This window comes from Bubalus kerabau, chromosome 14 (genome assembly GCF_029407905.1).
Source record: "Bubalus kerabau isolate K-KA32 ecotype Philippines breed swamp buffalo chromosome 14, PCC_UOA_SB_1v2, whole genome shotgun sequence".
NCBI classification, from domain to species: Eukaryota; Metazoa; Chordata; class Mammalia; order Artiodactyla; family Bovidae; genus Bubalus; species Bubalus kerabau.
In genome coordinates this window covers 77,250,002-77,265,543 of record NC_073637.1, presented here as the reverse complement: position 1 = coordinate 77,265,543, position 15,542 = coordinate 77,250,002, and the positions used below count along the sequence as shown (strand labels likewise).

The 15,542-nt window shown below is 38.8% G+C and overlaps 1 pseudogene; it reads right to left on the bottom strand.

Annotated features, from left to right (window-relative positions):
• Window positions 1-5,207: 5,207 nt before the first annotated feature.
• LOC129627341 (nucleolar RNA helicase 2-like) overlaps window positions 5,208-15,542 on the bottom strand; it is a 33,854-nt pseudogene continuing 23,519 nt past the window's right edge.

Genomic DNA, 15,542 nt, shown 5'->3' with positions numbered 1-15,542 from the left:
GCTCAACCTTGCCATCTCCTGCTTGACCATGTCCAATTTACCTTGATTCATGGACCTAATATTCCAGGTTCCAATGCAATATTGTTATTTAGAGCATCAGACTTCAATTCTTGCCAACAGACACATCCAAGACTGAGTTTCATTTCTGTCTTGGCCCAGCCTCTTCATTCTTTCTAGAGTTATTTCTCGGCTGTTCCCCAGTAGCATACTGGACATCTACTGACCCGGGGGCCTCATCTTCCTGTGTCTTCTTTTTTTGCCTTTTCATAGTGTGGGGTTTCTTGAGACAAGAATACTAAAGTGATTTGCCACTCCCTTCTCAGTTGACCATATTTTGTCAGAACTCTCCACCACGACCTTTCCATCTTGGGTGTGGCCCTGCATGGCATGGCTCATAGCATTTTTTAGCTACACAGGCTGTGACCCATGTGATCATTTTGGTTAGCTTTCAGTGACTGTGATTTTCATCCTGGAGGCTATGGGATTGTAGTTCTTGCTTCTTCTGTCTGCTCTCTGATGAATGAGGATAAGAGGATTGTTCTATTTTTCTGAAGGGAGGGACTGGCTTTGGGGGAAAACTGAGTCTTGCTCTGGTGGGCAGGACCATGCTCAGTAAATCTTTAACCCAATTTTCTGTTAATGGGTTGGGCTGTGCTCCCTCCCTATTAGTTGTTTGTCCTGAGGCAGAATAAAACATCTTGACAATATAGAACTCTTCTATTTGCTTTATTTTTGCTTTTATTTGAACAAATAGCCACAGTTGGTATGCTCAGCTTTGAGCAATAAGAACAATTTCATTATCTTTGAAGTTTCAGAAAACATTTCACATGTATTTTTTATTGATTGTTAATTACATCTAATAAGACAGAAGACAGGCATTAATTTTGCCCAAGAATTCACAGCCATTTTCTTGGTAAGTACTAGCAAGTATTATGGCATAAATCTGTATTTTTATATATTAACTCAATTTTATAGTAAAAATATTTTATGTACAACTGTAAGGAAACTGCTGCCCAGATAGTTCCAACATAAAAATTGATTATATTTTAAAAGTTCATTGAGTTGTCTGATACATAAACTGGAAAACAATTTCTCTGTAGAAAATAGTAAAAATGATATTATTTCCCAGGCTAGCCCAACAAGCCTATTTAAACCATACAGTAGTTGAATTATACATTTATAAATGTGGCTTGAATTCTGGGAACCAGGAGAAACTTTGGCTTCATTTATTGAGATGGTCACGTTGTCCTAAGCCATGTAAAGTGAAATTCCCATTAATCTTCTTTACTTTCTTATTCTTTCTTCCTAAAGGCCAGGTACACTGCTTATCAATCTAGGTACACTTATCAATCTACTTGATAAACCAACCCATTGCTATGCAAACTTAAATGCTTCAGTTGCTATTTAAGTAAGCTTAGCATCTCAGCAAAATCAGAATTTAGTAAAATGTGATCCACAAGGCAAGAGTTGTTGGTTATCAATTACCGAACTCCCTCTGGTTTGATGGGAAACCATGAGAAGTTCAAGCAATAACACTGATAAGTGGATGAAAGAAAAAAAGCAAAGAGAATGTGAGAACAAAGAGACATGCAGTCAGGATTCAAGGACAGAACTGAAGTCTAAACAGAGAAAGAATTCTGCCTCAAGAATCAGGAGTTGAGTTGACTTTTGAGCCAACTGTAAAGGTGACTGAGTAAGAAGCAGTTGGCTATAAAGACCCAGTCAGAGAAACCAGTGTCTAGAAAGATTTCAGTTGTTCAAAATAATTAAATAAAAATAAGACAGGCCATGGGTTTGAATTCCCCCTATCATAGTTTATTTCTCAAGGTTCCCAGTACAGAACTTAAAGGAATTAAGGCATTAAGAGAATGCTACTCTCAAGTTCCCTGTATCATGTGCATTTTCCCAGAGAAATATCACTTGAGACCTCAGAGCAATACCCATCCTGGGGCTATATTAGGTTCTTCCGTTCCCTCAAAGCAACGACCTAAAAATAACCATATAGTTTGTTCTTAAAAAGAAGTCTCCAGGTAGCTGCAACCTTTCAGCTAGCAGTAGGAGTAGCAGTCTAACAGAAAGAGATCCTATACTGTACTATAGGAGCTAGGCTTTGAGAAACTAAATTGGATCATTGTACCTAAAATCCCTAGCTTGCCCATTAGAAGTTGAACTCTAGAAACATTAATGACCAATTACTTTTTCACTATTAAAAAAGTTTCATCGTGCACCTTCACTTGGCCTTCTCTTTGCTCTCAATACATATGAATGTCTCCTTGCATGTAGAAAATATTTTCAGTGATTTTCTGACTCTTCAGCAATGCAATGACATACCCCTACTCCCTTCTTGGTAAATCGTGTTAATCTTCCAATAGGAGATGGAGTACATTATAATCAAGCACCATTTATTCAGCCTCCTTACTTAGGAAGAAAGTTATAGGGCCAGGTAAAATAATTTCTAATAAAATACTTATAATTACACATACATATATTTTTAAAATCTGTGAAGAATTAACTGAAGCATGAATCACCTTATATTGAGAAGCTAAAAATGTATCAAAATACACATAACAATGACTAAACTAAATACTATCTCCTATCAAATATATCAGTTCAGTTCAGTCAAATAGTCGTGTCCGACTCTTTGCAACCCAATGAACTGCAGCATGTCAGGCCTCCCTGTCTATCACCAACTCCTGGAGTTCACTCAAACTCAAGTCCATCAAGTTGGTGATGCCATCCAGCCATCTCATCCTCTGTTGTCCCCTTCTCCTCTTGTCCCCAATCCCTCCCAGCATCAGAGTCTTTTCCGATGAGTCAACTCTTCCCATGAGGTGGCCAAAGTACTGGAGTTTCAGCTTTAGCATCATTCCTTCCAAAGAACACCCAGGACCAATCTCCTTTAGAATGGACTGGTTGGATCTCCTTGCAGTCCAAGGGACTCTCAAGAGTCTTCTCCAACACCACACTTCAAAAGCATCAATTCTTCGGTGCTCAGCTTTCTTCACAGTCTAATTCTCACATCCATACATGACCACTGGAAAAACCATAGCCTTGACTAGATGGACCTTTGTTGGCCAAATAATGTCTCTGCTTTTGAATATGCTATCTAAGTTGGCCATACCTTTCCTTTCAAGGAGTAAGCGTCTTTTAATTTCATGGCCGCAGTCACCATCTGCAGTGATTTTGGAGCCCCCAAAAATAAAGTCTGACACTGTTTCCACTGTTTCCCCACCTATTTCCCATGAAGTGATGGGATCAGATGCCATGATCTTAGTTTTCTGAATGTTGAGCTTTAAGCCAGCTTTTTCACTCTCTTCTTTCACTTTCATCAAGAGGCTTTTTAGTTCCTCTTCACTTTCTGCCATATCTGCATATAAGTGTCATATTGGTGTCATCTGCATATCTGAGGTTATTGATATTTCTCCTGACAATCTTGATTCCAGCTTGTGCTTCTTCCAGACCAACGTTTCTCATGATGTATTCTGCATATAAGTTAAATAAGCAGGGTAACAATATACAGCCTTGACGTACTCCTTTTCCTATTTGGAACCAGTCTGTTGTTCCATGTCCAGTTCTAACTGTTGCTTCCTGACCTGCATATAGGTTTCTCAAGAGGCAGGTCAGGTGGTCTGGTATTCCCATCTCTTTCAGAATTTCCCACAGTTAATTGTGATCCACACAGTCAAAGTCATAGTCAAGAAAGCAGAAATAGATGCTTTTCTGGAACTCTCTTGCTTTTATCATGATCTAGCAGATGTTGGCAATTTGATCTCTGGTTCCTCTGCCTTTTATAAAACCCACTTGGACATCTGGAAGTTCATGGTTCATGTATTGCTGAAGCCTGCCTTGGAGAATTTTGAGCATTACTTTACTAGCATGTGAGATGAGTGCAATTGTGCAGTAGTTTGAGCATTCTTTGGCATTGCCTTTCTTTGGGATTGCAATGAAAACTGACCTTTTCCAGTCCTGTGGCCACTGCTCAGTTTTCCAAATTTGCTGGCATATTGAGTGCAGCACTTTCACAGCATCATCTTTCAGGATTTGAAATAGCTCAACTGGAATTCCATCACTTCCACTAGCTTTGTTCGTAGTGATGCTTTCTAAGGCCCACTTGACTTCACATTCCAGGGTGTCTGGCTATAGGCGAGTGATCACACCATCGTGATTATCTGGGTCGTGAAGATCTTTTTTGTACAGTTCTTCTGTGTATTCTTGCCACCTCTTCTTAATATCTTCTGCTTCTGTTAGGTCCATACCATTTCTGCCCTTTATCGAGCCCATCTTTGCATGAAATGTTCCCTTGTTATCTCTAATTTTCTTGAAGGGATCTCTAGTCTTTCCCATTCTGTTGCTTTCCTCTATTTCTTTGCATTGATCGCTGAGGAAGGCTTTCTTATCTATTCTTGCTCCAAATCTAGAACATATGCTGGTATAAGCTGTGTTCCATCACAGTTAAGTGTGAAACTTTGCTTCAAAATATTGCTCACTGTTAATTTTTAGAAGATCCATCATAGGACCATAGGAGTAATTGGCAGTCAAATGACTGAGGAATACCAATTAGAGAACAAAGCCTTGGGTGCTCAAAGTATTTCTCTAAAAACTGTTGCATTCCCCATGATATTTAGGAAGAACACTATTAAGAGTGAGTGTGAGTGATAGTTGCTCAGTCCTGTCTGACTCTTTGCAACTCCATGGACTGTAGCCCACAAGGCTCCTTTGTCCATGGAATTCTCCAGGCAAGAATACTGGAGTGGGTTGCCATTTCCTTCTCCAGAGGATATTCCCCACCCAGGGAATTGAACACAAGTCTCTGGCATTGCAGGCGGATCCTTTACCATCTGAGCCACCAGGGAAGCCTACTATTAAGAGACATTTCTAAGTATAAAGACAGGTCAATTTAAACAGTATCAGCAGATACTTGCTTGACTCTATCATAGAATCTATAGACAATACATTAGAATATGTAATTAATCCATACACCTTTTCTAAAGGAATACCCAAGACAGAAGTAGCAATAAAGTTATAAATGACAATCATAAATCAGATGAAATATTTTAGATGAAGTTTACCTCTCTCGAAGAAATGGGGACTGGGCAACTGGTCAGAATAGAAATACAATGTGCTTTTAACTTTGCATGAAAAATAATGTTTAGTTCCATGATGCTGAACATAGCTCTGTTTTTGCCAAATAAATCCTCTACTTTAAATTACTGTCCGAATGCTTTATTAAAACTCTGCCTCTGGCCTTTGTTTTGGAATCTGTAACTTTTGTTGCTTCCCTATTAGGCTTCCCTAGTAGCTCAGACAGTAAAGCATCTACTTGCAATACGGGAACCCAGGTTTAATCCCTGGGTCAGGATGGTCCCCTGGAGAAGGAAATGGCAGCCCACTGCAGTATTCTTGTCTGGAGAATTCCATGGACAAAGGAGCCTGATGGGCTACAGTCCACGGGGTCATAAAGAGTAAGACACGACTGAGCGCCTAACACACTCTTTTGTTGTCACCTCCTGATCGCTGTCCTCTGAAGATTCTACTTTTTTCCCCGCTGTCGTCTGACACCTCAGTTGCCCTTGGAAGTTGCGATATCCTTCCTCTGGTCCATCTTGCTCTGACTGCTCCGTAGCCACAGAAAACTGCCAGCGCCGTGAATCATGCCACTCTTCCTGTACTTTGTTACTGGTGCAGTAGGGATGTCAAAGCAAACACCCTGTTTTCCTTTGAGAAGGACCATTCCCTTCACTTTGGAATCAATATCCTCACCCAGGAGCTCTTTAAGTTCTTTCCAAGCAGAACTAATGTTTGGCATTTCAATCACGCACTGCAGATCATGGTCACAAAGCCTGCATTTGAGTTGCTCAAGGAGTGCTGGTCTAACGACATGGCACTGGAGAAGTGGGTCAGGGCTGCTGCCCGGGTTTCCAGGGCTCCCTGCTCCCCAGTCAGGTTCTCGGCTGACTGCTCGAAGTGACCAATCCCAGCGGGAGGCACAGAGTCCAAGAGCCTGATGGCATCTTCGCTAGAAGCTTTTATTATATCTGTTTTAAAACGAACACCTATTCGCTTAAATGTAATTCCCACTTTTTGCTCCACTTGGGCTAACTGGTATTCTTCTTTGTGCTGGGAAAAGCAGATGCAAATCCCGGTCATTCCAATTCTACCTGTTCACCCAGAACGATGAACATAGGGACTCCACATCCTTTGGCGGAGAACTTTGAACAACCAGGTGAACCTCAGGGATGTCTAACCCACGCGCAGCAACATTGATTGGAACCCAAACTCCAAAATCACAGTTTCTAAAACCTTTCCTGGTGATTTTCCTTTGCTTCTGTGGATTGTCTCTGTGTAATGACTGGGCATCATATCTTACGGCCACATTCTGCGACAACTCCTGGGTTTCTTTCTTCATTTCACAAAATACGATAGTGTGCCCTTGAAAACCACTATCTCTAATAACTGCTGCCCTCCAAGTCCAGTGGCATTTGATAGCCAGATGCTCTACAGTTATTGCTGTTTTCTGTGTCTATTTACCAATCAGATCCATTTTTCATATGTAGATTTCATGTATTTCTTAGCAACATTACACAACCAATGGGAGCAAGTTGCAGAAAAAAGTAATGTTTTAGGTTGTCTTCTGAATCATTCTTGCATGCCATGGATAAAATCTCTTCCACTTAATCAGCAAAGCCCTTGTCCAACATTTGGTCAATCAATCCAGGACAACATGCTTAAGTTTGGTGAGATCTAGCTTGCCATTCTGCACGTGGTCTTTTTCTTAAGTTAATTTATTTTTTAATTGAAGGATACTTGCTTTAAAGGATTTTGTTGCTTTCTTTCAAACATCAACATGAATCAGCCGTAAGTATACATATGTCCCTCCCTCTTGAAACTCCCTCCTATTTCCCTCCCCATCCCACCCTTCTAGGTTGATGCAGAGCCCCTGTTTGAGTTTCCTGAGACATATAGCAAATTCCCATTGGCTATCTATTTTACATATGGTAATGTCAGTTTCTGTGATACTCTCTCCATACATCTCACCCTCTCCACCCCTCTCCCCATGTCCATAAGTCTGTTCTCTCTGTTTGTCTGTTTCTCCATTGGTGCCCTGCAAATAAATTCATCAATACCATCTTTCTAGATTCCATATATATGCATTAGTATATGATATTTATCTTTCTCTTTCTGACTTACTTCATTCTGTATAACAGGCTCTAGATTCATCCACATCATTAGAACTGACTCAAATGTGTTCCTTTTTAATGCTAAGTAATATTTCATTGTGTGTATGTACAACTTCAGTATCCATTCATCTGTCAGTGGACATCTAGGTTGCTTCTATGTTCTAGCTGTTGTAAATAGTGCTGAATAAGACCAGAAACTGTAAAACTCTTAGAGGAAAACATAGGCAGAACACTCAATGACATAAAGCAAGATCCTCTATGACCCACCTCCTAGAATAATGGAAGTAAAAAAATTAAACAACTGGGACCTAATTAAGCTTAAACGCTCTTGCATAGCAAAGGAAACTATAAACAAGGTGAAAAGACAGCCCTCAGAATGGGAGAAAATAATAGCAAATGAAAAAAACTTACAAAGGATTAATTTCCAAAATATACAAGCAGTTCATACAATTCAATACTAGAAAAACAAACAACTCAATCAAAAAGTGGGAAAAAGACCTAAACAGACATTTCTCCAAAGAAGACATACAGATGGCTAACAAACACTTGAAAAGATGCTCAACATTGCTCATTATTAGAAAAATGAAAATTAAAACTACAGTGAGATATCACCTCACATTGGCCAGAATGACTATCATCAAAAAGTCTACAAACAATGCTGGAGAGAGTGTAGAGGAAAGAGAACCCTCTTGCACTGTTGGCGGAAATATAAATTGATATCACCACTATGGAAGACAGTATGGAGATTCCCAAAAAAAAAAAAAAGCTAGGAACAAAACCACCATATGACCCAGCAATCCCACTCCTAGGTCTACACCCTGCTGCTGCTAAGTTGCTTCAGTCGCGTCTGACTCTGTGCAACCCCATAGACGGCAGCCCACCAGGCTCCCCAACCCTGGGATTCTCCAGGCAAGAACACTGGAGTGGGTTGCCATTGCCTTCTCCAATACACCCTGAGGAAATCAAAATTGAAAAAGACACAGGCAGGTGATCTTTGATACGACCTGATGTCCCAATCAGGATATCAGTCCCATTCCTCATGCATTCAATTTGCCCTCTGTAGGATGTTCCACCATAAAAACAAGCTGTTGCCAGCTTTTTTGTGATGTCCTGAAGTCCCTGCTTACTTGACTTGCCAACCCCCTGTGGGTTCAAGAACCAACACCTGAGGGGCACGGCCTGTCTTCTGGTCTTGCAGTTCTCCCTGAAGTTTCTCAGTCAAAGGGAAAGCAAAGGAGAATGTCTTTCCAGTTTCTGCCCATGCCTGTGAAATCAAATCCTTTCCACTATAGGCTTGGTGAAATGTCTTTGCTTGTATGGGAAACAGGAAGGTCACTCCCTGGGCTTTGAGAAGTTTAATAGTTTCTTCAGATATGGGAAAATTAGGGAAAGCTCCTTTTTTTTGCTCCACAGTCATTTCCTGCTCTAACTCACTGTTTTCTTCACTGGTAGCTTCCTTGGATTTGGAGTCAGATCCAAAATCAGGGAACCTATTCTTGAAGCTGCAGTTTTTCTCTCCAGTTTCTTCATTTATTTCTTTTTCTTTCTTCATCTTTTTGGGCTTAGGTGCACCGACTTTTCCTCAGAAGGCTCTTAATTTTTTATAACTTTTTTGGTTTTAGGAGAAACAATTGTCTTTTCACAGGGCTCCTTCGATTTTTTTGAACTTTTGTTTTTAGGAGAAATAATGTCATCTTGAGATGGCCCTGCTTTCTTTTTAACCTTTTTAACTTTAGGGGAAATCATTTCTTCCTTTTCTTCTGCTGCCTCTTCAGTCTGATGAGATTTTGGCTTCTCTTTTTTACCTTGCCTCTCATTTTGCTTTCCCAGCATCTCCACTTTTTCCATGGCTGTGTCTGACACCAAGTCCACATCACTAAGAAGTTTTCTCTGCATCACTCAGCACAAGTGTACACCAAGTGGTCTTGTCTATCACATAGAGAGGAAGAGACACGGCCATTTTTGATTAAAAGAAGAAGGCCAAGCCCATGACAATCCTAGATTTGATCCTAGAACAGAAAAGGGATGTGAATGAGACAGAGATAAAATTTGAATGAGAGTGAATTCTCGCACTGTTGCAAAAGTTCTAGGCCCCACAATAACCTGATCATCTGATCCCACAAAGGCACTGGGAGTCCCCAGGGAATCTGACTTTGAAGGACAGTGGGATTTGATTACAGAACTTCCACAAGACTAGGGGAAACAGAGATTCTTGGAGGGCACAAACAAAACTGTGTGTGTACCAGGACCCAGCAGAAAGGAGCAGTGACCCTGTAAGAGACCGAGTCAGACCTGCCTGCGAGTGTTTGAGGGTCTCCTGCAGAGGAGTGGGTCAGCAGTGGCCTGCTGCAGGGACAGGGTCACTGGCAGAAACAGTCCTGGGAGGTGAGGTTTGGCATAAGTCCTTTTGGAGGTCACTTTTAGACAACTGCATCTATAATAGCTTCAAAAAGATTAAAATGTAGCAAAGGAGATGAAAGATCTACACATTAAAAACTATAAAACCTTGATGAAAAAATTTAAGAAGACAAAAATAAAGGGAAAGATATTTCATGCTCATAGACTGAATAATTAATATTGCAAAAATTCCCATATTACTCAAAGCAATCTACAGATTCAATGAATTTCCTATAAAATTCCAAAGGCATTTTTCACATAAATAGAAAAAATAATCCTAAAATGTATATGGAGTCACAAAAAGCACTGAATATGTAAAAGGATCTTGAGCAAGAACAAAGTTGGAAGCACCATACTTCCAGATTTCAAATTATGTTAGAAACTAATAAAAAAGTATATTTCATAAAAACAGGCACATAAGCCAATGGGACAAATAAAAGACCTGGATAGAAGCCCACGTATCTATGGACAACTAATCTTCTACAAGAGTCTCAAAAATACAATACAATGAGAGGAAAGGATAATCTCTTCAATAGATTGTTGGGAAAATTTGATATCCACATGCAGAAGAATGAAACTGGATACACAAAACCAACCAAAATCAGATTAAAACCTAAATCTATCATTTGAAACCACAAAATTCTGAGGGGGAGCGGGGGGAATATGAGGAAAGGGCTCCATGACACTGTTCTTGGCAATGACTTTTTGGATGTGACACACAAAGCCATATACAACAGAAGTAAAAACTAACAAATGGGGTTAGAGAAAAAAAATAAAAACCTTTTGCATGACAAAGGCAACAATCAGCAAAATGATAAGACAATGTACAGAATGGCAGAATATATCTGTAAACCACATGTCTAATAATTGATTTTATCCAAAATATATAAGGGATTCCAATAACTCATTAGCAAATAAACAAATAATCCAATTTTAAAAATGGAAAGAGGCCCTGAATAAATATTTCTCAAAAGAAGAGGTTAACAGATACATTAAAATGTGTTTAATATCATTAATCATCAGGAAAATGCAAATCAAATCCACAGGACCTATTGCTTCATAACTGTGAGAATGATTATTATCAAACAAAAGATAACAAGTGTTTGGCAATCACGTGTTGAAAAATAAGGAGCCTTGGTACACTGTTGGTGGGAATGTAACTGGTACAGGCTTTATGGAAAACATATGGAGCTTTCCCAAAATAGTGAAAAACAGAACTACCATGTGATCCAGCAAGCCCACTTCTGGGCATTTATCCAAAGAAATTGAAATCAGGATACCTGTACTATCATATTCATTCCAGGACTATTCACAATTGCCAACATATGGAAACAATCTAATATCCATCAGTGAATAAATGGATAAATAAAATGTTATAACAGACACACATACATACACACAATGGAATATTACTCAGCCTTAAAAAATAGAAAATTCTGTGATTTGTGACAACTTGGATGGAACTGGAGGACATATGCTAAGTGAAATAAGACAGAAAAAAATAAAAACTGTATCATGTCACCTATACATGGAACCTAAAAAAGTCAAACTTCTGGAGGAAGAGAGTAGAATGGTGATTACCAGGGTCTGATAAGAGGAGGAAATGAAGAGACAGTGGTTAAACGGCACAAAGTTTCAGTTATGCCAGATAAGTAAATTCCAAAGATCTATTCTGCAGCATACTACTTACAGCTAATGATACTGTATTATAGATTTAAAATTTGCTAAGCCTGTAGATATTAAGTTCAGCTTGTAGATATTAAAAACTCCTCAGAACTACTAGAACTGATTTTAAAAAAAAAAAGGAAGGAAAGTAGCAGGATACAAGGTTAAAATACAGAAATCACTTGCATTTATTTATACTAACAATGAAATATCAGTAAAGGAAAGTAAAAAAGAAATCCATTTTAAAATCATATTTAAAGAAACTAATGACCTAAATGGGGAAAGAACTTGGAAAAAAAATCATGTATATGTATAACTGAATCACTTTGCTGTACACCTAAAACTAACATTTTATAAATAAATCAACTATAGTCCAATATAAAATAATATTTTTTTAAAATTTAAGCATTTAGTGATAAAGATGACCAAGGAGGAGAAAGACTTATATGCTGAGAACTATAAAACACTGGTAAAGAAAACCGAAGCTGATTCAAAGAAATCAAAAGCTATCCCATGCTCTTGGATTACAAAATTAATATTGTTATAATAGCAATACTACCCAAAGCAATATACAGATTTCATGTGATCTACCATATTACCCAAGATATTTTTTCACAAAATTAGTACAGATAATCCTAAAATTTATATATCTAGAATTGCCAAAAAAAAAAAAAAAAACCCTGAAGAAAATAGAAAAAAAAGATATATAACCACCCCAGACTTCAGAAAGTACTGCAAAGTTACAGTAATCAAAACAACATGGCTTTGGCATAAAGATAGACATCTGGATCAATGAGACATCTCAATCAATGGAATAGAAAACAGAGCCCAGAATTAAACCCACAAGGCTACAGTCAATTAATCTTTGACAAGGGAGGCAAGAATATATTAAAACAGTAGAAGAAAAACAGTCTCTTTAGTAAGTGGTGCTGAATCAATGGAGTTAGAACACATGTTCATGCCATACACAAAAGTAAATTCAAAACGGCTTCAAATTTTTAAAAAAGACATGACACCATGAAACTTATATAAGGAAGCATAAGAAAAACATTTGTTAACATAAATCATGCCAATGTTTTCTTAGGTCAATCTCCCAAGGCAATAGAAATAAAAGCAAAAGTAGACAAGTGGGACCTATTCAAACTTAAAAGCTTTTTCACAGCAAAGAAACCAATACAATATTGTAAAATAATTAGCCTTGAATTAAAATAAATAAATTTAAATTTTAAAAGAAACATAAAATGAAATGACAGCCTATGGACTAGGAAAAAGTAACTGTAAGTGATACAACTGACAAAGGACTTAATTCCCAAAGAATGTTAACAGCATGTAACTCTAATATCAGAAAAACACTCAATCCAATCAAACCATTCAGTTCAGTTCAGTTCAGCCACTCAGTCGTGTCTGACTCTTTGTGACCCCATGAATCGCAGCACGCCAGGCCTCCCTGTCCATCACCAACTTCCAGAGTTCACTCAACCTCACGTCCATCGAGTCAGTGATGCCATCCAGCCATCTCATCCTCTGGCGTACCCTTCTCATCCTGCCCCCAATCCCTTCCAGCATCAGAGTCTTTTCCAATGAGTCAACTCTTCGCATGAGGTGGCCAAAGTACTGGAGTTTCAACTGTAGCATCATTCCTTCCAGGGAACACTCAGGACCAATCTCCTTTAGAATGGACTGGTTGGATCTCCTTGCAGTCCAAGGGACTCTCAAGAGTCTTCTCCAATACCACAGTTCAAAAGCATCAATTCTTCAGTGCTCAGCTTTCTTCACAGTTAAACTATCATATCCATACATATGGAAAAACCATAGCTTTGACTAGACGGACCTTTGTTGGCAAAGTAATGTCTCTGCTTTTGAATATGCTATCTAGGTTGGTCATAACTTTCCTTCCAAGGAGTAGGCGTCTTTTAATTTCATGGCTGCAATCACCATCTTTAGTGATTTTGGAATCCAAAAAAATAAAGTCTGACACTGTTTCTACTGTTTCCCCACCTATTTGCCATGAAGTGATGGGACCAGATGCCATGATCTTCGTTTTCTGAATGTTGAGCTTTAAGCCAACTTTTTCACTCTCCACTTTCATTTTCCTCAAGAGGCTTTTTAGTTCCTCTTCACTTTCTGCCATAAGGGTGGTGTCATCTGCATACCTGAGGTGATTGATATTTCTCCCGGCAATCTTGATTCCAGCTTGTGCTTCTTCCAGTCCACCGTTTCTCATTATGTACTGTGCATAGAAGTTAAATAAGGGTGACAATATAGAGCCTTGACATACTCCTTTTCCTATTTGGAACCAGTCTGTTGTTCCATGTCCAGTTCTAACTGTTGCTTCCTGACCTGCAGATAGGTTTCTCAAGAGGCAGGTCTGGTGGTCTGGCATTCCCATCTCTTTCAGAATTTTCCACAGTTTGTTGTGATCCACAGAGTCAAAGGCTTTGGCATAGTCAATAAAGCAGAAATAGATGTTTTTCTGGAACTCTCTTGCTTTTTCCATGATCAGCGGATGTTGCGTATTTGATCTCGGGTTCCTCTGCCTTTTATAAAACCAGCTTGAACATCTGGAAGTTCATGGTTCATGTATTGCTGAAGCCTGGCTTGCAGAATTTTGAGCATTACTTTACTAGTGTGTGAGATGAGTGCAATTGTGCAGTAGTTTGAGCATTCTTTGGCATTGCCTTTCTTTGGGATTGCAATGAAAACTGACCTTTTCCAGTCCTGTGGCCACTGCTCAGTTTTCCAAATTTGCTGGCATACTGAGTGCAGCATTTTCACAGTATCATCTTTCAGAATTTAAAATAGCTCAACTGGAATTCCATCACCTCCACTAGCTTTGTTCGTAGTGATGCTTTCTAAGGCCCCCTTGACTTCACATTCCAAGATGTCTGGCTCTAGGTGAGTGATCACACCATCATGATTATCTTGGTTGTGAAGATCTTTTTTGTACAGTTCTTCTGTGTATTCTTGCCACATCTTCTTAATATCTCCTGATTATATTCTTTGCAGTGAAAGATGGAAAAGCTCTATACAGTCAGCAAAAACAAGACCGGGAGCTGACTGTGGCTCAGATCATGAACTCCTTATTGACAAATTTAGATTTAAATTGAAGAAAGTAAGAAAAACCACTAGACCATTCAGGTATGAGCTAAATCAAATACCTTATGATTATACAGTGGAAGTGAGAAATAGATTTAAGGGACCAGATCTGATAGATAGAGTGCCTGATGAACTATGAATAGAGGTTCGTGACATTTGTACAGGAGACAAGGATCAAGACCATCCCCATGGAAAAGAAATGCAAAAAGCAAAATGGCTGTCTGGGGAGGCCTTACAAATAGCTGTGAAGAGAAGCAAAATGCAAAGGAGAAAAGGAAAGATATAAGCATCTGAATGCAGAGTTCCAAAGAATAGCAAGAAGAGATAAGAAAGCCTTCCTCAACAATCAATGCAAAGAAATAGAGGAAAACAACAGAATGGGAAAGACTAGAGATCTCAAGAAATCAAACCATGGGCAGACCTAAATAGACATATTTTCCAAAAACACAGAGATAGCATATGAAAAGATGCTCAACATTGCTAGTTATTTGAAAAATGCAAATCAAAACCACAATTGGTATTGTCTCACACTAGTTAGAATGGCCATCGTTAAAAATTCCACAAAGAGAAAATACTAGAGAAAGTGTGGAGAAAAGGGAACCCTCCAACATTGTTGGTGGGAATGTAAATTGGTGCAGACACTGTGGAAAACTGTATGACAGTTCCTTATAAAACTTATAATAGATTTGCCATGTGATCTAGCAGTCTCACTCTTGGACATATATCTGGAGGAAGCTATAATTCAAGAAGATACATGCATCCTAATGATCACAGTGGCACTATTTACAATAGCAAACTATGGAAGCAACCTAAATGTCTATCAGCAGATGGATGTATAAGATATGGTACGTGTGCATCATGGAATACTACTCAGACGTAAAAAATAGTGAAAAATCGCCATGGGTGAACCTAGAGATTCTCACACTAAGTGAAGTAAGTCAGACAAAGACATGTACTATATGGCATCATTTATATGTGGACTCTAAAACACGACACAAACAAACTTATTTACAAAACAGAAACAGAGTCACAGACATGAAAAATAAGCATGGCTACCTAAGGGAAATGGGGTGGGGAAGGAATAAATTATGAGTCTGAGATTGCAAATATAAACTACTATGTATAAAATAAACAACAAAGTCCTACTGGATAGCTCAAAGAACTATGATCAGTACTCTGCTAACCATAGTGAAAAAGACTATGTAA